Below are 23,106 nucleotides of genomic sequence, written 5' to 3'. Positions count from 1 at the left end.
TTTTTAATTTTAGGAAAAAATATGGCCTATTTGTTGTGAGCTATCACAAGGCATATGTCTGTGAACCAGAAAGTATTGCAGAGTAGTTTTTTCTTTAGAGGATGCACATATCCATGCCCACTTTCCCTTCTCATGGGACTTTTAATATTTTTATGAGCGATTTTATGTAAACACATACACATGCACACCCTTGGAAAGCTATATTTATGTGGCAAAAAAAAAATGTAGGTTGTTTATGTGAAATTACCACAGTCACACAGGGAACCCGAATTCAAATGCCTTTTTTTTTTTTTAAGAACATAAGAGAGACAATGGAATTTTAGAGGAGAGGATGGCAATTCATCCAGTGTTACCTAATTACCCATGCTTGCATATGTCAGCTTTTTGTTTTTTTCCATTTACTGTGTACCACTCCCAACACTCAGTTCTGTGTTTATTAATGTAGTCGAAATGCCCCGTTTCTCATCCTCCTTTGCTCACGTCTTCATGAAAATGACAACAGACAGAGCCTGAGCCAAGCAGGATTTCTGCGCACTGAGGCGCCTCCTGTGCCTGCATCCTGTGCAGGTGAAAGCAGCTCAGTCCATCAGGACCCGCCTGCAGGACCATCCTGCCGCAGGCATTAGGGAACGCGACCTGGAATGCAGCCTGGTCTGACTGGGAACAGCGCTCTGAATACAAATGTGTTTAAAATGGCTGACTCCGTACAAGAGTAAATAAGAACCTTCCCAGCTTTTCATTAAGTCACAAGATCAGGAGGTCTCCTCACCCCGAATAGAGTAGAGAATTGAGGTAGTTTTCCAGCTGAGCCAGGCAAAGTAGGAAGATGGGAGAAGGTGACTTTCTCTAGCAAAGACCTTGCCTTTTAATGCTCTTTTTAAAAGAATAGAGCTCAGACTGAACTAATCCCTGCGTGAATATATGCCCTAGGAAATAATTTTTATTAATAGCTGAATATTTTTACTTCCATCCACATGCACCCAAATATTGGGTTTATGATATTTAGTTGCATGCATACATCACTGTGTCAAAGAAAAGGGGGAAATCCAGCCTTAATAAAAAATGATTTATTAACTGTTCCACGTCCTATAAATTTAATATGCTATGGGTTCTTGCTCTCATTGCAGATTTCTTTTAGAAGTCTGCTTCTGAGTACGTGCTCATAATATTTCTGAATAATGTATTGGTACATACTAACACCATGAAACATCTCTGCAGCACATAATCTACAGACACGATTGGGGTGACTACATGTCAGTTAGCCATGCTATTTGTTTTGTGTTATTTTACTCTCAACCAGTTCATCTCTTTCCTTGAGAGAAATATCTGAAGCTGGTTTATATTGCTCCATAACATTAAGCATTGATGTATTCATTTTCTGAACACAAAGTAGCACAATGATTTTTTTTTTTTTTGTCATTCCCCTTTTAAATCATAGTCCCTGTGTTTAGTAGCAATGGTTTTTTGGTTTTGTTTGCTTGTTTTTTTATTAGAATGCAAACTCATTTCCTTCTTTTCTTTGTAATAATCATAATAATAACAAAGTACAATCTTTGTATATATATATATATATATATATATATATATATATATATATATATATATATGTTTTTCTCCATAATTGCACACATAAAATCCATCCTTCTTAGAAACTGCAGAAAGAAAAAGAATCACTGTAAATGCTGGCCTCGGGGAATCTACGTTTCCTACAAGATATAAAGTACAAATATTCAGGGGCCATGTTACTCAAACAAGACCCAACCATTTTTTTTGTTGTTGTTAGTTTCTTTCCTTTTCTTTTCAGCAAAATATTACCTAAAGGTAGCTCTAAGCACTAAGGCATTGAGGTTTCTATTTAGTCTACAAGTGAACTAACAGGTTTTTGCTACCTGTGGGTATCAACTTGGGATTTCAGTTAGCTAAGCAACTTTGGACCTAGAATAAAGCACTTAAGGGACCAGAGAAAATCTAGGCAGCAAGAATCTGCAGACTGCAGACCTCATTTATTTATTTATAAATGATACTTTCTCTTTTTACTGTAAAATTTAGATAGTCCAGATTTCCCATATACACCACACATAGTTTCCTTTCCACCCTCTCTTAGACAAATGCACAATAATATTTTTGTTTTTCTATTGTGCCTAATGTGCCTGTTTATACTGTTCCCCAATAACTATACATGCATTCTATATACATACATATCACATATATAGATTAAATATTATTACAATTGTAGTCTACCTATGTGTTTTAGGCAGAAAAAAAGATATTTTGTATTTTAAACTGGGGAATGGATACCTATAGTATTGTCCACATAATGCCATCTGATTTGACTTAAGAGACCAAGAAGACCTTTGGGTGGGGAAAGAACCCCAAAGCTGCCCAGCCTTTGAAGAAATTTGACTCTTTAGGGGGACAACCAAGGGCATGTCACCTCTACTATGAATCCAATTCCACCATTTTTGCTTATTGTGATAGATCTGGAACTATTTCTAAAGGTCAAGGATATAGGGTGGAAAGAGTTGTGTAACCGTGTCAGATGTGTCATCCTCTTATCTTTGAAATAAAGGGTTGTGACTAACTGGTGTTTAAAGTCCCTTCACAGCCCTAATACTGCATGGGGCACAGATGAAAGGAAGAAAGTGTTTACAAGAAAGAAGAAAAATTCTCATCGGGCTCAGCCCTTTTGTCCTGTGCATTATCAACACAAAGATTGAAAATATATAATATATTGTAAGCCTTTTTTATTCCAAGATGATATAAAGCAGAGAAGTTTGACGAATGATCAGACGCAGAGAAAACCGTTTGAAAGTATAAAGGGATATGGAGGAACATGAGAAATTTTGTCCCCGAAAGAAGGTCAAAGTGTTTGAATAACATTTACTTAAGTATGACCTGATGTTTTCTTCATCAAAATTGTTTATGCAATTGTCATAGGTATCCCTATGCTCTTCTTATTAATGTATTTTTTTTTCAGAGTTTCTTCCCCTTGAGGCAACTTCATATGGAACATCTTTGAAGGCTTCTCTAGAAACTTTATGGCTTCTATGCAGGAGACATAAATTTAAACTTTTTCTTGCCTTTTCTTCAAAGTAACTAAAGACAGAAACTCTGAGAAATATTAGCCGGAGGGCGTTCTGTTTCTCCCTTGCTATTTCTCTATCTTCTTTTCCTATTAGGCTAATAAACAAATTCTGAAACTTTTGTTTCTGGGTCCCAAGACCCTGCCTTTGTGATAGGGAGCTCTAGGGAAAGACTTAACAGAGGAACTTGAAGTCACCCTCAGGATGTTTGTTCATTCTTTTCTTATTTTCTCCTTAGATTGGCTTTAGGACTCTGTAGCCTGAGCTTCCACAATATAGTTAGAGGCAGCAGAGGTACTATATGTATGATTTGTACTCGTACCTATTTCCCAATTCCATCTGTTTTTAATATATTCTCTTGATAAAAATTTATCCCTTCTTTCCAGTCAGGCTTTTGCCTGATTTGATAGAGAGTCCCTCTGGCTCGTGTTGAAATTGAAATGTATGATATCTTATTGTTTGCCTATATACCCAGATGTCCAGGCGCTGAGTTTACTTTTATAAATGAAATATTGAAAATAAACATGAAGCTCCGGGGATGCAGTTGCAAGGGACAGGATCAACATTACTATATTAGAAATGGTCAACATCAGACTAGAAGCTTCTACACCTCAGGTGGCAGATCTCTGAACATCTCTTTTCATGGGCTCCTGGCAAGTCATCAGTATACAAGGGAGCACAGCAGTGTCACATACAAGAAACACAGACTTTGAGTTTTAATTCAGATTCTGCCACTTGACTTTGGTAAGTGGTTTAACGTGTCTGAACCCAACATTCTCACTTGAATCAGGGGTGCTGCAGTTTAGGGGAGAATGGTAATCCATGAACAAGCTGTTTTGATACTCTGTGATCTACAGATGCTATGAGAGGTGCCTGGGAACAGGTACAAGAGACAAGTAACCAAGACCTGAGTGACCAGGAGGGTGTGCAAAATGAACACGGTCGGTGACATCTTTGAAGAAATATTACCTAAAGGTAGCTCTAAGCACTAAGGGATTGAGGTTTCTATTTAGTCTACAAGTGAACTAACAGGTTTTTGCTACCTGTGGGTATCAACTTGGGATTTCAGTTAGCTAAGCAACTTTGGACCTAGAATAAAGCACTTAAAGGATGCTTTATGGAATACTTGTGGAATGAAGGAACAGCAATGCACATATCAAGAGCTAAGCATTGTGCTTGGTGCATTGCAGTAGTTCAATGGGTTGCATTTCTCTTTACCTTTTCTTCTGCTATGGCCCTTGAACTCCTGCAAACCAAGCCCACACAATACATTTCATTCACTGAGATAAGAATATTTTCTGAGCACTTGATATATGCCATGATTAGTGCTAGTGATGAGGGATATGTCCATGAACAAGCACATGAGCTGTCCTTTGGAAGTTTACAGTTTGGCAGAGCCAAAACGCCAAACCCAGGGATTATCACAGTTCCCCCTAGAAAGTGAAAATAAGATTAATCTATTGGTTTCCTTAAAAAGTACCCAAAGAGACTGATAATTTGAAATGCAATCCAGGAACCACCAGTGACAGATCACTTGACTTCATGCACTGAAAACATAGATTTAGTCTCTGCTTTTAAATTATTTCTTCTAATTAAAAAATTCTTATTAAAAAAATACTGAAAGGCTTAGAAATGGCAGTGTCCTAGAATTCATAGCTTTCTTGGCAAACATGGGTAAAATTCATCCATTTCCTGGAATATTACTCATTCTAGGGGAAGAGAAAATTAAAAACAAAATCAGGGTAGAGGTAATATTTTATTATAGAGCCTGTCTTTCATTTTTGTACCATAAAGAGAAAGACTGTGCTTTTTTTTCCTTTTGGAAGAATACCTATTCTCATTTCCTAAGCATATTAATTTGGTGCCATTCACTGCAGAAGCTAATTTTTATTTTTTGGAATTAATTGAGCTGAAAGCTGGATTCATGACAGCCCATCCCCTCAGTGGCCAGCACAGAAGCTGAGGACAGACGGCCATTTCAACTTTACTAGCCTGACATCCTGCATAATCAATGCACGTCAGCCACAAAAACTGGCTGCCTATGTTCATGCCCATTTGCAAGTTGGCTGAGTGCCCATTCACAAATTGGGATGCCAGTTCCACTAGGGCAGAAGTGTCAACAAAAGATCACTTCAAACAGGAAACCTGCTCAGTTTTGCAAGAGCCATCATTTTGTTTAGGAAAAAAAAAAAAAAACAGGTTTAAGGTGGTTCCTCCCATATCGCTGACAAATGGCTATTTACATCCCATCATACCTTCAGCCTCAGGGGACATTTTATTTAATAACTTAATGCAATCTTCTCAATCCTTTAAATTTGACTTTCAATCTCTCCATTTCAAATGAGGCAAAAAGGAGATGGTATGTCAGTCCTGAGAGTCTCTGGAAATGCCCATATCCTTTATTCCCGTCACGTGCATTAGAAATGGGAAAAGTAAGCAAGCAGCATCATGTGCACAATGTCTCCAGACACCAATTAGAATGGTGAATAGTGCACCTAACCAAATGCAAATACATTTTTTTAATATTCAATTAATTCAGCAAATATTGGTTAAGTGCCAGGCACCCAGTAGGGACTGATCTCCCTGCCTGGATTCTTCTCTCTTCAATTGAGCCTACACACCTGCTGTCAAATTAGTCCATCTTACTAAAGCTTGGTTTCCATTCTATTAATCTCACACTCAAGAGTCTCTTAAGGTTTGCCACTGGCCACCGAATAATTCCAAATGTTTTACATGGAAGAAAAGAACCCCTGGTGTTCTAGCTGAGGCCAATGTTTTTATTATCATACATTCTTACAGGTTTTCATAGAAGCTAAACATAAGGGTTCAGAAATGTTCTCCATCTATGTCTTAACCTCATTCCATCTGTGTCTTCCTTCTCTCTAAATCCTTTCATCTCTCTAAACATTGAAATTCTCATCATTTTGGTAAAGACCAAATGTCTTCTTACATTCAGTTTTTCAAGTTCCACTATGAAAAGTATCAAGGAAAGGCATTTAAAACAACGATCTCAACTGATCTGCAATTCGAATGTGAAAATAAGATAATGTTAACAATAATTGTCATGTGTGATACCAAATGTTGAGAGAAACCAAAGACACTTGAGGTGTTTAGCTGGCCACACTCAAGGTGTTCAGTCTGAGCTGAGGCTCCTGGGTTCAGCCAACTCCAGGGCCAGGCTCCTGCATCCTTAAGGAACCCTCCCTGTCCCCATTCCCTTCATGCCAGCCTTCTCCTGAACATTTGTAACACTTAATGCATGCCATTCTTGAGATTTAATTGCCTTTTAACTTGTATTATTCAACAATTCATTAAAGATTTAGGGACTAACTCCATCATTTTAATAGAAACTGAGGATAGTCATAATAGAGAGGAAAAGAAGAAAGGAAGACATCTGAAACTGCAAACATTTTCTGATCCTGATGCTGGTGTCAGAACTGTACTGAGTACTTCATAGACCTCCACCTTGGATCATTACAACACACCTCCAAAGCTGTAATATAGGCATTGTTCTCTCTAAAATAGAGACCAAGACTGGAAAAGGTTAATGACTTCCGAAGAAGTCATTCCTAAGTCAGTAAGTCATTAGGTAAGGATCAAACCTACTCATTCTTTCTCCATTCAAAATAGTAATAATAATAATAACAACAACACTTAACTGCTTGCCATGTATGTACTGGGACTGCTCAAAGTTCAGTACATGGAAGTAAATGAAGTAAATAGAAATCTCAGTCCATGAAGAACATGGTTCTAGCAAGGAGAATCAGGCTGGCAAGCTGAATATACCGTGTGTTACAAGATGAGATGGGAGATAAGAATGAAGCAAAGTTAAGTCAAAACTTCCACATTTTGAGTTTTTTTTGGGTTTGAGTATGCAATTCTACATATATATCATAGTCAGCGCGAGAAGAAGGTGAAGCTTGAGAAAAGTTACAGGAAACTGAGTGAATGAAAGAGAAAGGCACTCTAGGCAGAGGAAGAGTCCCTACAAAGCCCCAAGGTGGGAGCAATCTTACTCAAATGTAAGACAGAGAAAAAGGACCCAAGCTGAAATTTGTTTCTGTGATTTGCTTCCCAAGCCTCAATCCCCCCAAAATAAAAAATAAAAATCAATTCAACAAACAAAATAACACAGCTTAATAAAATAACAGTAGTATCTGGAGCTCTGTCAAGTACTCTTCTGCTTGATTTACATGTATGTACATTTAATGCTTTGAAGAAACAGTAAGGTTGGTACTTTTATTATTGCCACCTGGGATAAGAAAATGTGGTGATGGGTGTTTTACTCATAGTCACACAGGTCTTAAGAGCTGAAGGTATGCATGAACCAAAGTAGGCTGGCTTCAGAGAACCTGTTTTGAACTACAAATGGAGTTCATTAGTATTCTATTTTATGAATATAATATAATGCTTTTGACTCATCTCTTGCTGATGGATGGACATATTAGTGTTTACAGCTTTGTTATTATTAAAAATTATGCCATTGTGATTTTTTATATATATTTCTATGCCATATATGTCAGAGCTTCGTTAGGTTATATGCCTTCAAACAGAATTGCTGAGCCATAGATCATATGATAAAGATGCTATATACAGTCCTTTCTAGTACCAGACTAAGAAAGATGCTCACTACTTACTCTTTCTCAGTGGGGCTCAGTATGATTTGGATTTTATCATTACATAAGATAGCTTGTGAATTCTTTATTTAATATTTTCCTAAAATTATTTATTATTATTTTATTTAGTTTTTTAATGAGTTACACAATTCTTTAATTCTACTTTGAAAAGACTTTATTGATCACCATTATTTTAAAATCTATAATGTATAATTAAAACAGGATTGACATGTTTCAAATATCTGAACAAAGTTGGATATGGTGGTTCATGCTTGTAGTTCCAGACACTCAGGGGGCTGAGGCAGAAGGCTCATTTGAGAACAGATGTTCAAGGCTGTCCTAGGCAACATGGTAGATCCTGTAGGAAAAAAAAAACAGCTTAATGAAATAAATAAAAATGGCTCATATGCTGTTAATATTGTTACAGTTCATCCATACAATTAGATCAATTGAGCTACTAGAATACTAAAAAAATTTTTTTAAATCATTTAAGAAAATAAAGAATAATTCTGATAGGATGAAATAAATTGAGAATATTAAGTTTTATAATCACAGTTTGTAATGTATATATATATCATTTACAAATAATTACAACAAATATTATATATGTATAATATTTTATATTATGCATATTATTTATTATATATCACAGTACACATTTATATTATATTTGAGATAGAGTCAACCCTTGGTATTTGTGGGGAATTGGTTCTAGGACCTCTGTGGATTCCAAAATCCATAGATGTTCAACTCCTTTATTTTAAAATGGCATAATGTTTACATATAACTTCTGTACATCCTAGATTTCTTATAATATTTATACAGTGTAAATTGTTACTGCATTTTTTAGGAAATAACAACAGTAAAAACTAGTCTGTAGATATCTACATGTTCAATACACATTTATTTATTTATTTATTTATACATCTTGCAAAGTGCTTTGACTAACAGAATTCAGTAAAATTTGCATTGTGTCAGTTTCAAGCCTAGACCTCAAGAAACTGGAGTGTTTTTCATTCCTGTAGGAATACTGCCTCTGCCATAAGAAGAATAAACCTGGGTTAGCCTGCTGGGAGAATGAGAGGCCATTTGGAATAGAAAGCAGTGATCTAAGCAGAGGAAATCTCAGGACACTTTCACTACAGGAAGCTCCCAGCCAACCCCAACTGCCCCATGGGAATGGCAGATGCAAATATTACCAGTAGCCCACCTGAGATCAGCTAAACTCAGCTCAGACCAGAAGTATTTCCCAGATGACCTGTGGATCCATGTGTATTAATAAGGATTTTATTTTTCCATGAGTTTGGATTTTGAGATTTTAGCAAAAGCTGATTAATACAGCAATTTCTTTGAACATAGAAATTAGAGCAATTTTAGTGTTATCTCCCTTTTTTGTTATATTTTTGTCAAGGATCATTTATGAGACTTTTGAGAAAAGTTTAACAAAAGTCTGCAAAGAGATTTCCAGTTTTTGCAAATATTGATTATGCAGTTATGACGTGCAAGCATTGTGCTAAATGCAGAGGTAAATAGTGGGAAGAAAAAAAAAAACTCCCTGAAAATGAGTGTAAGCTGAAAAGTACAGGTTAAAAAAAAAAACTTAAAACATAAGAAACTCAGCCCAGTCTAGGAGACCAGACTTTAATAATGTGTACAGTGGTAACAGCAGTGGGAATATTCAGATAATGGTGGTAATTTAAATACTGATGGAGAAGCTAAAGTAAAAAAAGGAGAGAGCAGGTAGGGATATAGAAACCTGAGTAGAGAGTAGGAAGCTTGGAGAAATTGGTTTCAGTTGACCTAGATTGCAATGAGGAAAAAAAAAAAAAAAAAGACAGCTATAGCTTCTGTGAGCAGCTCGAAAACAACATATTAGTAACTGTCTACAGGAGAACACAGAATGTGAACGGCTGGCCTTTGACTAGGGCTCCAGATCAAGGCATTGACAGATATTGTTGTTTTCTCACTAAGACTAGTAACTTCTGGGGTGGTGGAGGTTAGTGGGTATGCAAACTCAGACCATCACTTACAAAGGCCAGGAATGCACTTGAGTCCTGAGTGCAAACATTCCCTGGCACCACCTTTTCTACAATAGAGAATCATTTTTCCAGGTGTCCACCAGTCCTCTATTGATCTCTCTTCTACCTCCATCCTTCTTGTGCTTAGCTTCACCCTGCTGCACTCTGCACCATGTACCAACACTCAGTTTCTGTTTTATACTTCTAGCCCTTGAATCCAAGCTAGCATATCCTACTAGTACTGTATTCCCACATTTTCCCCTATAAATGGAGTTTGCAGCAGTGGGCAGGGAGCATTGAGGGCAACTTCGTTTTGCTGCTATTGTTTGTTATTGCATATTGGATATATGTAACTTGCTTCTGATCATTATGGGAGCTCACAGCCATGAATTTGCCTTGAGTCTCAGATGAGACTTTAGACTTCAACTTTTGAGCAGTGGTGGAACTGTTAAGACTATGGAGACTTGGAGGTGGCCAAAATGCATTTTGCACCGTGAGATGAACATGAGCTTTTGGGGCCAGGGTTGGAATGTCATGGTTTGGATATAGAATGTCTCCTGAAAGCTCAAGTGAAATGATTAGATTATGAGAGTTGTAACCTCATGAGTGATATAATACACACAGTGGATTAGTAATAATTAAATGGAATAACTAGGTAGTAACTGCAGGCACCTGGGGTGTGGCTGGAGGAAGTAGGTGTTGGGGGCATGATTTGGGCGTATCTATTTTGTCCTGGCTTCTCTCCTCCCACTCCCCCTTCCCAAGCTGCCATGAATTGAGCAGCATTTCTCCACCATGACCTTTTGCCATGTGATGTTTTGCCTCATCCCAGGCTCAGAACAATGTATTCATCCAACCATGGATTGAACCTCTGAAACAGTGAGCCCAAAATAAACTTTCCTTCTTCTAAGATGTTCTTGTCAGGTATTTTGGTCTCAGCAATGAAATGCTGAATAAACCGCACTGTAAGCATATTTCTGAAGCAATTTTACCACGAGATCCCTACTACACTTGGAGAGAGGGTAATGAGGGGGAAAGGAAATAAACAGGAAAGAGAAACAAGTATTATTTCTCTTGTGGGGATGATTAAAGTGATCAACACAGGACAGCATCATGTCCTGCCATATCCTTCCTAGAAAAAGAAGAACTAGGATGTGCTCTTCTGGGGTTATGGATAAGTCATAAATATTTCAATTTGTTTCCCCTTTTGGAGCCCACAGACAACATTATGAAAATGGGCAAATCCTCTGGGTAATTGCTTATATTATTGGTCTCCCAAAACCATTCTAGTCCCAGAGTAGAGGGAATCCATATTCATGGGCTACATATAAAATAATACTTATACTACATTTTTTCTTCTGTTTGCATTTTATTATGTGCCATTTTCTCCTCTATATAGCAGTTTTGATAGTAATAGCGAAGTGTACCTACTCACAGTTATGTCAAGAACTACTCAGAGCCAAACATAGACAATGGGTGCTATGGCTTCAATGTTTGTGCGTCCACCCAAATTCATTTTGAAACTTAATTTCCAATGTAATAATATAAATATATGGGGCTTTTAAGAGGTGATAGGTGTGCATGGAATTATCATCTTATCAAAGGGCTAGAGCGATGGCCCTTTTTGACTCTTCTACTCTCCACCATTTAGGATGCAGCAACATTGTGCCATCTCCTGAAGCAGAGGGTCTTCACTAAACACTGAATTTACCAGTGCTTTTAATTGTGACTTCATTGTCTCCAGATCTGCAAGAAAATAAATTTATGGTTCTTATAATGAACCAAGTCTCAGGCATTTTGCTATTGCAGCACACACAGGCTAAGACCTGGGTAAACTTCAGGCTCATATGAACAGAAAAAGAGAAACAGTACCTATGAACAGAAAGAAAAAAAAAAAAGACATCTGGAAAGGTTTCTCCTACCATGGTGTGTAACCTCTAGTGATAACTGGACACAAGGGAAAACTTGCAATTGCCAGCAACTCAACTTGCCCCCATTTGCATGTGTGAACTTTAAACTGGAACAAGGCACAAAAATGTTTTGCAAGAAAAAATGCAATTTGGAAGATGAACATCTAGAAGTACCTAGAAGATTGTTCTTACTACCAGCTGGCCAACCACACAAAAGAAACTCAATCTGTGGTAATGACTTCACCTCTTTTAGGACTTCTTGATGGGAGAGGAGTTACCAAAAAATTTCTGATGTGTTGAAAAGGTGTACAACAAGATTAACAAATACAAGAGCCAATTCATAGGCAAAATGGGAAGCCAAATGACAGGCATGTGCAGATTCAGCATACTATCCTCTCCATTCTTGTGTGTTTGAAAATTTTACAAAATGTAAATGAGAAAATAAACAAATTCTAGATCAACAGTAACTAAGAACAATAAAGATACTGGGTCAATTTCAAAATATTATCAATGGGACATGAACCTGGCAGAGGTATCTCTAATCTCCAACTCAAGTTGTAATTCATTCTTGAAATAACATATACTGGGGCTGGGGGTTGTAGCTCAGTGGTTGAGTGCTTGCCTCACATGCATGAGGCACTGAGTTTGATCCTCAGCACCACATAAAAAAATAAAGAAACAAACAAACAAAGATATTGTGTCCATATACAACTAAAAAAATGTTTTTTTAAAAAATAAACATATTTTGATATAGCCGGGCATGGTAGCGCATGCTTGTAATCTCAGAGGCTCAGGGCGAGCTATAAAGAAAGGATTGTTACAAAACTAGGTATAATTTTGCATTCACTAAGTCAATAGGTGAGCCATTTCTGATTACAGACAAATTCATCATTGCTCCTGACACTGCACATTATTTGAATGAAAATCTTCTCTTTGCTTTAAACTCTTTAAAAAAATGGAAAAGGAGTTAGCAAAGCTGAGTTGAATCATGAGTTCAAAGCCAGTCTCAGCAACTTAGTGAGATCCTTAAGCAACTCAGAGTCCCGGTCTCTAAATAAAATAGGTCTGGGGATGTGACCTAGTGGTCGAGCACCCCTGAGTTCAATCCCTGGTACCAAAAACTAAAATAAAAGAAAATAACAGATATTGAGAAATATAATAGGAGTCCCTATGAGGAGTTTGTAGTAAGCTCACCTCTGCTATAGAATATATCACCTTTTCTTTCTGTATAACCAGAAAGTCTTGATGTCTATCCAGTTGTAAATCTGCTTTATGGAGACCTTTTTCATCATCTGAACTTGAAACATTCAATTGCCTTCAGGACACCCCCCCTCAAAAAAAAAAAAAAGAATCTGTATGTCTCTGATTCTTGACTCACAGGCTACCCAGAAAGTAGCCCTAGAGGGGAAAATGATAGGAGATAAAATTATAGAAAAAGTACTTCATTTCTAAGAGTTCCTAGAGTTTCTTTTATACATTGTAAGATTCTTTCTGCAAATATATTCATTTTTTTTCATAAAGAAATAGTCTGAACACTACTGGTTTTCAGATGAGCTATCTATGGAATTAATCTCTCAGCCTTTTAGAAACCTATCGTGGGTGGCCTTCTTTCTCATCTTAATTTGTGATCTTTCCTGTAGCTATATATACAGAATATAACTCACTGGTTTACAGTTATAAGGAGTGATAAAGAAAGGATTGTTACACAACTAGGTATAATTTTGCATTCACTAAGTCAATAGGTGAGACATTTCTGATTGCAGGCAAATTCATCATTGCTCCTGACACTGCACATTGTTTGAATGAGAATCTTCCCTTTGCTTTAAACTCTTGAAAAAAAAAATGGAAAAGGAGTTAGCAAGACCAAAGAAAATATTAATTTTCCTCTGTTTCAAATCTTTTTCAGCTGTGTATTGATTGGAAACCAACTCAGTAATTTAATTAGAAATACAAGCTTTCCTCCTTCCCTTAGGTTCATATCAAATTTACCAATTTTTTTTTCACATATTTTCTTAGGCTGGAGCTACAAAGATCAGAGAAGGCCTCAACTCTCTGGTACCCTTTAATTTGTTATGGACTGATTATGATCTAAACATGAGCAATGATAATCCAGCTACAGTGTGCCTGCAGCAAGTGACTGGGAAGACTCATAGAAGTGCCCCCACCCCCCAATTTTAACAGGAATTTCCTTAGGAAATCCACTTGGGGAGTGCTGAAGGCAACCACATTGGATGATTTCGATTCCCCAGTCCCCATAGATTGTTTTGTGTATTTGAAAACACAATGCTATTTTTCTAAGAACTCTTAATTGACAAAAAGGAAAAAAAAAAGGTGTTTATATTCAATTTAAAGCAAAGTATTAATAAGACATTTTTGCATTTGGGGGTAATCCTACTAAAGCTGGGTAAATTACTATAGTGTTATGTGCAAGTGTAAAACATTCCCTCTATCACAGTTTATATATACATAACTAGTAGAGCAATGAACAGGAGACAAGATGGTGAGAGGAATTCATGATCAGAGAAAGGGAGGGGATCTTGGGTTACTGCCATTAAGATTCTGTAAAAGGTTTGAAAATATCCTGATAGCATGGGATATGGGTCTTCATGCCCCAAACTCACCAGGGCTAGATTAAAGCATGCAGATTACCCAGAGCAGTCATGCCAAGAGACCAGGAAAAAAAGGAGACCAGTTCCAAGTACAAACTGTACTGCTTTCTTTAACCTGGTAAAACCAACCAGGCTGCAGTCTAGAGTAGAAGTCTGTTTACTTCCGGATGCACATGTGCTCTTCACCACAGTGTCAACATGATGTCAGACCACAGAGGGTTCCAGTCTGGTGACCACTTCTCGCTTGTAGTAAACATTAGTTGCTTAACAATATTTCAACAGCAAGTAAGCAGAGAAGAGAACATGGGCTCCGAAGGCCAAGACAGTCTCAGAAACCACACTTCCTGGGGCCTGAACCCTAACTCAAGATGTACTAGGCTTGGTCAGGTCACCCGAGGCCTCTGTCTCTCAGTTTCCTCATCAACACAACAGGAAAAAGAGTATAATTCTACCACACAGGATTGGCCTGTGGGTTTAATGAGCTGTGATATGTAACAGCTTTAGAATAATGTCCCAGTTACTATGAGATTTCAGTAAACACCATCCTTGTGATTAGGAATCGGACCTACCTCTTTTCTGCAGCTTCTTCTTTTCAGATAGCAAACTAAGGAGGTAAAAGGCATGAGGCCTTTTTCCTCCAACAAAGATAAATTCCACAAACTTTGAGACATCGGAGTGGATATCATAGCTCTTCAGGACAAAATTCGAGGAAAAGAGCCTGGGAAATAATAGAGACTTAAAAAGCACACAAAGAATGCCTCTGGGAGCCAAGAGGCCTGGAGGCAGAAAGAAAGAGACATCCTGAATGCCAGCAGAAATTAGAAAAGAATATAAGGAGAGAAACAACACCCTAACCAGGAGCTATGGGGAGGGAAACCAAAGTGCCCAGCCAGCATCCAGTCAAAGGCAGCTGTCCTGTTTGCTGACTTATCTTCAAGGCTTTTTCTTTCTTTCTTTCTTTCTTTGGGTGTGAGTGTGAGGGAGAGGTCAAGCACAGTACTCTTGTTTTGTTCTTACTCTTATTTGTTCTGTCTTTGAGAACTTGCCCCCCCCCCGCCACCCACCCATTATAATTCTTCAGGAAAAAAAAAAATGGCCACCAAAGGGAAACAACAACAAAAAATTCTCAAACCTGATGTCCTCCTTCCAGAATGGAGAAGGAATAGCACAGGAGTTTGCAGAGCTGAAATTTCTCCTAGAAAGCCATCACTGGGAAAATAATGGGGAGGTGGCTTCCCTAGTTCTCCTTTTACACGCTCTTTACTGGAAAGCACTAGGGCAGAGATTCTTTTCAGCAGCTAGGATTTTTTTTGCCATGACAGATAATATTCAGAACAGCTTATTATCATTTGCTTCACTATCTGCGTGAAGAAACAGCCAACAATCTTCATATCCTCTAAATAATTACCGAACCAGTCATCATCTGGAATTCTGTGAGAGATGTAAAAGGGAACTATAAATTCAGAAAACTTTTTCTAAGCTAAAACATTGCGGTCCCCTGTCACTGCCAATTAAATAATCAAACTTTGCACTGAACATGATATTTCTCCTGGTGGTTTTTCCTTCCTAAAAGGAGAAAGAGAGAGCACCTTTTGCAAGTGGATTCCATGAGTTCTGTAACCCCACACCATTTCACAGGCCTCCAGAAGATTCTCAAAAACTGAAACCCTTTTTCAAGGGACTAAACACTTCAAGTGTCGACAGATCTAGCGATTCACCTGGGACTGATGGGCTCTTCTCTATGGTTCATTGTCAGCTTTCTATAGTTAAATTAATACTAACCACAAACCTAGCAGTTACTGGCAATAGTACATTATCTTTTCTCCACCATGTCCTCAATACACTTGAAAAATCCCACACACTGGTGAGAATTATGTAAGAGGTTCAGGACTGTAGCTTCAGAAATTATGCATTCAATTGTCTGAATTATGCCCCAATTCTCTTTCTCTCCTAATGTTCTATAAATACAACATCCCTGTGAAACCACTTTTTTTTTTCCTTATTAAAAAAAAAAAAAGAATTGAAAAGATTCATGCAAAGAATGTTTTGGATTTTTTAGTTCAATAAAATATTTCTTCTTAGTCTCCTGCATTCTATCATCACAAAATCACTTAATCAAAAAAATATAAAATAAAATTTTACATCACTAGCTCCCACAACAAGTAAACTACTTTCAGATTCCCAAAGTGACTTCTATTATCTATTTTTAAAAATACTTTTGACATGATAAAAAAACCATAGCTCAAGGCAGCAGGGGCAAATTAGCCTTTGATTAGAAGCAGATAATTCATTATTCTTTCTTTAGACTTGATCTTCTGTAAGTAAACATGAACATCTACATACTTTTTTATGTTTCCTTTGAAACAAATAATAATAACGTGAAATATATATTTTTTTCCAGTCATCTTTGTATCTATTTTAGTCAGCTTTTCACAACTGTGACCAAAAGAACTGACAGGAACAATTAGAAGATGAAAAGTTTATTTGGGGATCACCGTTTCAGAGGTCTCAGCCAACTTCATTCCTTAGCTGGAGGTGAGGCAGAGCGTCATGGCACAAGAGTGTGGGGGATGAAAGCAGATGAGGACATGGCACCAGGAAGCAGAAAGAAAGAGGGTGGGGCTCTGCGATCACCAAGAACAAAATTTGTACCCCAAAGACACTGACCCCAATGGCCTACATCCTCTAGCCACACTCCACCTGCCTGCAGTTTACCAAGTTAATCCCTATCATCAAATGAATGCACTGATTAGGTTAAGACTCTCATAACCCAGTCACTTCACCTCAAACTTTCCTGCATTATCTCACACACAAGATTTTGGGGTACACCTCACATCTAAACCATAATAATATTCATTTGGTCTGCTGTGTTGTAAACAATGTGTGCCTCCAAACACGAGCAAGATCTACCACTTGCCACGGGTGACTTTCTCACACAAGACATAGAGAGAGAAAATCAGCCATCATTATCTGGTGCGATTAATGCTGTACTTGGAGAACCTTTTCGAGGGCAAGCATCCATTTCAGGATGAGATGGGCATTATTGAGGTCAGTTATTTTGTCAGCAATTATTCAGCACTTAGTAGCAGATTTCTTTGAAAACATGTTCCTTGTGCAGAGCCCATCAGAATACATGAAAGATGACCAAGATGAAAAAATGATCAGATTCCAACATGGAAGCAAAGAGATTGAGAGAAGGCCATGTGCCAAGACGAGGAGAAAAGAGTACTGTGTGTTTAGAAGTATCCAGAAAGATGAGCATGGCTGAATGATAAAGTGGTGTCTATGGGAAGTGTTACCTTGTGCATGTCTTTTTATGTCACCCTAAGGATTCTGAAGGTCATCCTAAACGAAAAGATCCAGATGTGCCGGGTCCTCCTGTTGCTGCTCAGCTCCAATTCCTCTCTTCTTTGCCCTGCTTCTAATGGTGGAACCTCTTTCCACTGCCAGCTGGCATGACAGTAGATCTCATCACTAGAGGGTGCCAGAGGGACCATAAATGAAGGAAGGGCTCAGCTCCTGAATTCTAGAGTACATGTTTATGATGGAATTCTTGGCACTCCAGAGCAGGGTTTCCGTAGAGTCCTGTCCGTGTAGACTTCTGTAACATTTCTGTCATGCAGGGGCCTCTGTTCACCCATCAACCCCCTGCAGTGAAGGCTGGATGTCAGTTACAGTGGAGGTGAGGAGGCTCTTCCAGATTTACTCTACTTCAGGCCTCTGGGCATGACTACTTTATTCTCTCTACATCTCCCAATCCAATCCCTTGATATAATTAATAATTTTTTTTCATCGAACGTGTTGTGTACAAATTATTGCTAGTTTATGTCTCCAGATTTGAAGCTAATTGGCAAAGAATTGGTACTTGGAGAGCTACCACAAAGATGAGATTTGTGGTCTGGTTTGGTCACTCCAATAGGCTTGAGCTGAGCGCTTAGTACTTGGAAATGAGAAGTGGATGTTACTCATCCATGGCATGCAATGGTATCACAACTAATCAATCTGTCACCTGTGGTTGGTGATGCTAAGGTGGCAACTGGGGCATGTACCTTGAGGGCCCAAGTGAGAGGCTGTAGCACCTGACACTTATGGCAGTAATCCAAGGATTATTAAAGAATCAGGTATGAGATAGATTCTTCTGAGTGCAATGGCATGCTTATAGAAAGAAAATGATGATTCCAGATCTCTTTTTTATTTTGTTTATTTTTTAAATTTATTTTTATTGGTTGTTCAAAACATTACAAAGCTCTTGACATATCACATTTCATACATTAGATTCAAGTGGGTTATGAACTCCCATTTTTACCCCAAATACAGATTGCAGAATCACATCACTTACACATCCACATTTTTACATAATGCCCTATTAGTGACTGTTGTATTCTGCTACCTTTCCTATCCTCTACTATCCCCCCTCCCCTCCCCTCCCATCTTCTCTCTCTACCCCATCTACTGTAATTCATTTCTCTCCTTGTTTATTTTCCCATTTCCCTCACAACCTCTTATATGTAATTTTGTATAACAATGAGGGTCTCCTTCCATTTCCATGCAATTTCCCTTTTCTCTCCCTTTCCCTCCCACCTCACATTCTGTTTAATGTTAATCATTTCCTCCTGCTCTTCCTCCCTGCTCTGTTCTTAGTTGTTCTCATTATATCAAAGAAGACATTTGGCATTTGTTTTTTAGGGATTGGCTAGCTTCACTTAGCATAATCTGCTCTAGTGCCATCCATTTCCCTGAAAATTCCATGATTTTGTCATTTTTTAGTGCTGCGTAATACTCCATGGTGTATAAATGCCACATTTTTTTTATCCATTCATCTATTGAAGGGCATCTGGGTTGGTTCCACAGTCTAGATATTGTGAATTGTGCTGCTATGAACATCGATGTGGCAGTATCCCTGTAGTATGCTCTTTTAAGGTCTTCAAGGAATAGTCCAAGAAGGGCAATAGCTGGGTCAGATGGTGGTTCCATTCCCAGCTTTCCCAGGAATCTCCATACTGCTTTCCAAATTGGCCGCACCAATTTGCAGTCCCACCAGCAATGTACAAGAGTACCCTTTTCCCCACATCCTTGCCAGCACTTGTTGTTTGACTTCATAATGGCTGCCAATCTTACTGGAGTGAGATGGTATCTTAGGGTGGTTTTGATTTGCATTTCTCTGACTGCTAGAGATGGTGAGCATTTTTTCATGTACTTGTTGATTGATTGTGTGTCCTCCTCTGAGAAGTGTCTGTTCAGGTCCTTGGCTCATTTGTTGATTGTGTTATTTGTTGTCTTATTGTCTAATTTTTTGAGTTCTTTGTATATTCTGGATATTAGGGCTCTATCTGAGGTGTGAGGGGTAAAAATTTGTTCCCAGGATATAGGCTCTTTATTTACCTCTTTTATTGTTTCTCTTGCTGAGAAAAAAATTTTTAGTTTAAGTAAGTCCCATTTGTTTATTCTTGTTATTAACTCTTGGGCTATGGGTGTCCTATTAAGGAATTTGGAGCCCGACCCCACAATATGTAGATCGGAGCCAACTTTTTCTTCTATCAGACACAGAGTCTCTGATTTGATATCAAGCTCCTTGATCCATTTTGAGTTAACTTTTGTGCATGGCGAGAGGAGGGGATTCAGTTTCATTTTGTTGCATATGGATTTCCAGTTTTCCCAACACCATTTGTTGAAGATGCTATCCTTCCTCCATTGCATGTTTTTAGCCCCTTTATCAAATATAAGATAGTTGTAACTTTGTGGATTAGTCTCTGTGTCCTCTATTCTGTACCATTGGTCTACCCGCCTGTTTTGGTACCAGTACCATGCTGTTTTTGTTACTATTGCTCTGTAATATAGTTTGAAATCTGGTATCGCTATAACACCTGATTCACACTACCTGCTTAGAATTGCTTTTGCTATTCTGGTTCTTTTTTAAAACATATCTTTATTTTATATATTTATTTATATGTGATGCTGAGGATCCAACCCAGCGTCTCGCACATGTTATGTGAGCATTCTACCATTGAGCCACAACCCCAGCCCCCAGATCTTTTAATTATCAGCTCAAATCAAGATTTGAGAACAAGAGTCTCTTATTAATTATACTGTTGATCACTATTATTGAAAATCAAATTTAATTGAGAAGGGTCTTATTATTTATAATAGAAATTGAATTCGCAATCTTAACAAGTTTTTGTGTAAATGTCAGGACATGTATTGGGAAATGATGGGACCTTGAAACTTTGACTAGTGACATATAGTTAGACCCAAATGACATTCTTGAGTCCCAAATCAATTTCAGATTCTTTTGCCAGTGAGCATTTTGCTACAATATATGAGGAGACTCGTCTTCCTCTGCTTAAAAACCCCATGATGACTGGGTACGATGGCACATGCCTGTGATTCTAGCAGCATAGAAGCCTGAGGCAAGAGGATCATGAGTTCAAAGCCAGCCTCATCAACTTAGTGAGGCCCTAAGCAACTCAGCAAGACCCTGTCACTAAATAAAATATGAAAAGTGGCCGGGGATTTGACTCAGTGGTAGAACGACCCTGGGTTCAACCCCTGGTAACCCCCCCCCAAAAAAAATAATGGTCTCACCTGGGTTAAATATGTTTAAATATTATTTCTTGTTATCCTTAAACCCCCTGCCACAAATACTCTACACTGTCACCAGACCAGCCAAGGTGAAGTATCAGCATGCTCAATGGGGAGCAGTATACACCATGACCCAAGAGAAAATAGATTACACTTGGGTGGTGCTTTGGTTACGTATATTGGAGTAAACTTATATGTAACTTATTGATGTACATATAAATGTGTGGTAGTAGATTCTAAGGCTCTTAGACCAAGGAAGGTAAAAGATAATGCTAGAACTAGCCAGCATTCCCAGATAATGACATGTACATGCCTACTAAAGATTGTGGATTTAATGTGTTAGCACATAAGCTAGAGATGACTATAGCTGGTTAGCTGCAACCTAAACTTAATGATGACTTTCTTGATAAGCTTGGGGTGCCTTGGAATAAGCTATCGGGGGAATCCAGAGGCTAAAGTTAATGGTCTAGTGGTTGTGTGGGGGAATTTATGTGTGGGGGTCCTAAGGAGAATGAGCATGTTGGGCTGGATTCATTATGTGAAACCTACATACCCATCCCCAACTATATTCTTCAGAATATCAGAAGACCCTCCTATGCTGGAGCATAGAGAAACTCATTAGAGAAGAGAGAAACTGCATCCTTGAAAACCCCAAGGTTGCTCTTTTTCTATAAGCCATGTTGGGGGTAGGGGACCCTGACTCATGCAGCCAGCCAGTCAAGCTTGGGGAAAAAAACTGGAGGAAAAGCAGAGGATAGAATATAGGAGATAAACCTTGGAGGAAATTAGACAATAAGTTAGGCTTGTAGTGCCATTAAAAACTTAGAAAAGCCTAAACTAAGACAAGAGAAGTAAGGGTGTAAAAAGAAAAAAATGTACTTAACAAGCATTTGGTCAGCAGACGACATGATGCTAGACTGCATCTAACGTGAGGCATGAGAAAAAGTCCAAGATACTTGCAGTTTTCTTGTTTTCTTTGGTTGAAAATGGGACCCATATTATGTTCAGAATGATTTAAAATACAGGAAACAGTGTTTTCTAAGGATTATAATGAATTTGTTTAGAGATGTGTTGGATTTGTGAATCCAGGTAGAGGTAGTAAGTTATATATGCAGATCTTGACCACGAGAGAGAAAGCTAACCTCAAAATTGAGTCTTAAGCTTCAATAATGTGTAGGTTAGAGCCTTAGACACATAGAAGATATCCCCCAGGAAAGTAATATTTAACAGGCAGATGGAAAACCAAGCACGTGGAAGGAGCCCATCGACGGGGAAGAGGAGAAACACAAGACAGAGCATAACATGGGATCAGCTGCAATGGAAACACCACGCAGATTTTAAGGAACACAAGTTAAAGAGCATTGGTTGCATCACTGGAAAAATATTGGTAACTACAGCAGACCACAGATGACTGGAGGCTGAAGATGGATTTCATGGGTGAGAAGTAGTCAGGAGGTGAGGAAGTAAAGATGCTGTGGTAGCAACCATTTAGTCACATTAAAAATATTTTTGATCCCCTTATTTAACCACTACAAACAATAAACTAAAATACCAAATATGCACTCTCGAAATCCCTTTGCAAATAGGGCTCACCACTTATGGGCCATAAACTCTACATAAAAATATGCTATGGGTCTTGAGGGAAATATATTTTTCTCCCAGATAAACATACACTAGAGAGACAGGGTATGGAGGGTAAAGGACAGAGTATATCCCTGTTTCTTCTTTAATTCAGTTGTGATATTGATGCTGCAGCAGCTGTTTTGGCATCATAGGAAACAAACCTATAGATGAGGATGAAAACATAGTAAAATGCAAAAGGGAAATTAATCATTAAGGATATCAGTATCCAATAACATAAAATTCTAACTCCAGAATTATTATTATGTAAGAAAACATAAATCCCTATCTATTTGAGACTTGGTTAATCAGGGAGGTTTTTTGTTTGGTTGGTTGGTTGTTTTGCAATTTGCAATGTGAAGAACTCCCAGAGACTCTTTTAAGAAGCTTGTCTGTGAGATCAGTAGAATAATAATTAGAAGATAAGGATTTGATATTTGCTTTTATTGTGGGGGGGGAGAGTTGAATATTTATTTTAATTTTATGCTTTTTTAATTTTAAGAAGGGACATAACTATGCTAATTTCTAAGCTAATGAGAAAGTATCCATGGAAAAGGAGAAACTGAATAAATAAGAAAACAAAATAACTAGTAATGGAGAAAAGTCTCCTGTAAGAATAATTGATGGATGGTACAGGTGAAGAGATTAGCTTCATGTAGATGGAAGGAAAC

This window comes from Ictidomys tridecemlineatus, chromosome 5 (assembly GCF_052094955.1).
Source record: "Ictidomys tridecemlineatus isolate mIctTri1 chromosome 5, mIctTri1.hap1, whole genome shotgun sequence".
Taxonomy (NCBI): Eukaryota; Metazoa; Chordata; class Mammalia; order Rodentia; family Sciuridae; genus Ictidomys; species Ictidomys tridecemlineatus.
Note: the sequence above shows the minus strand (reverse complement) of the source record.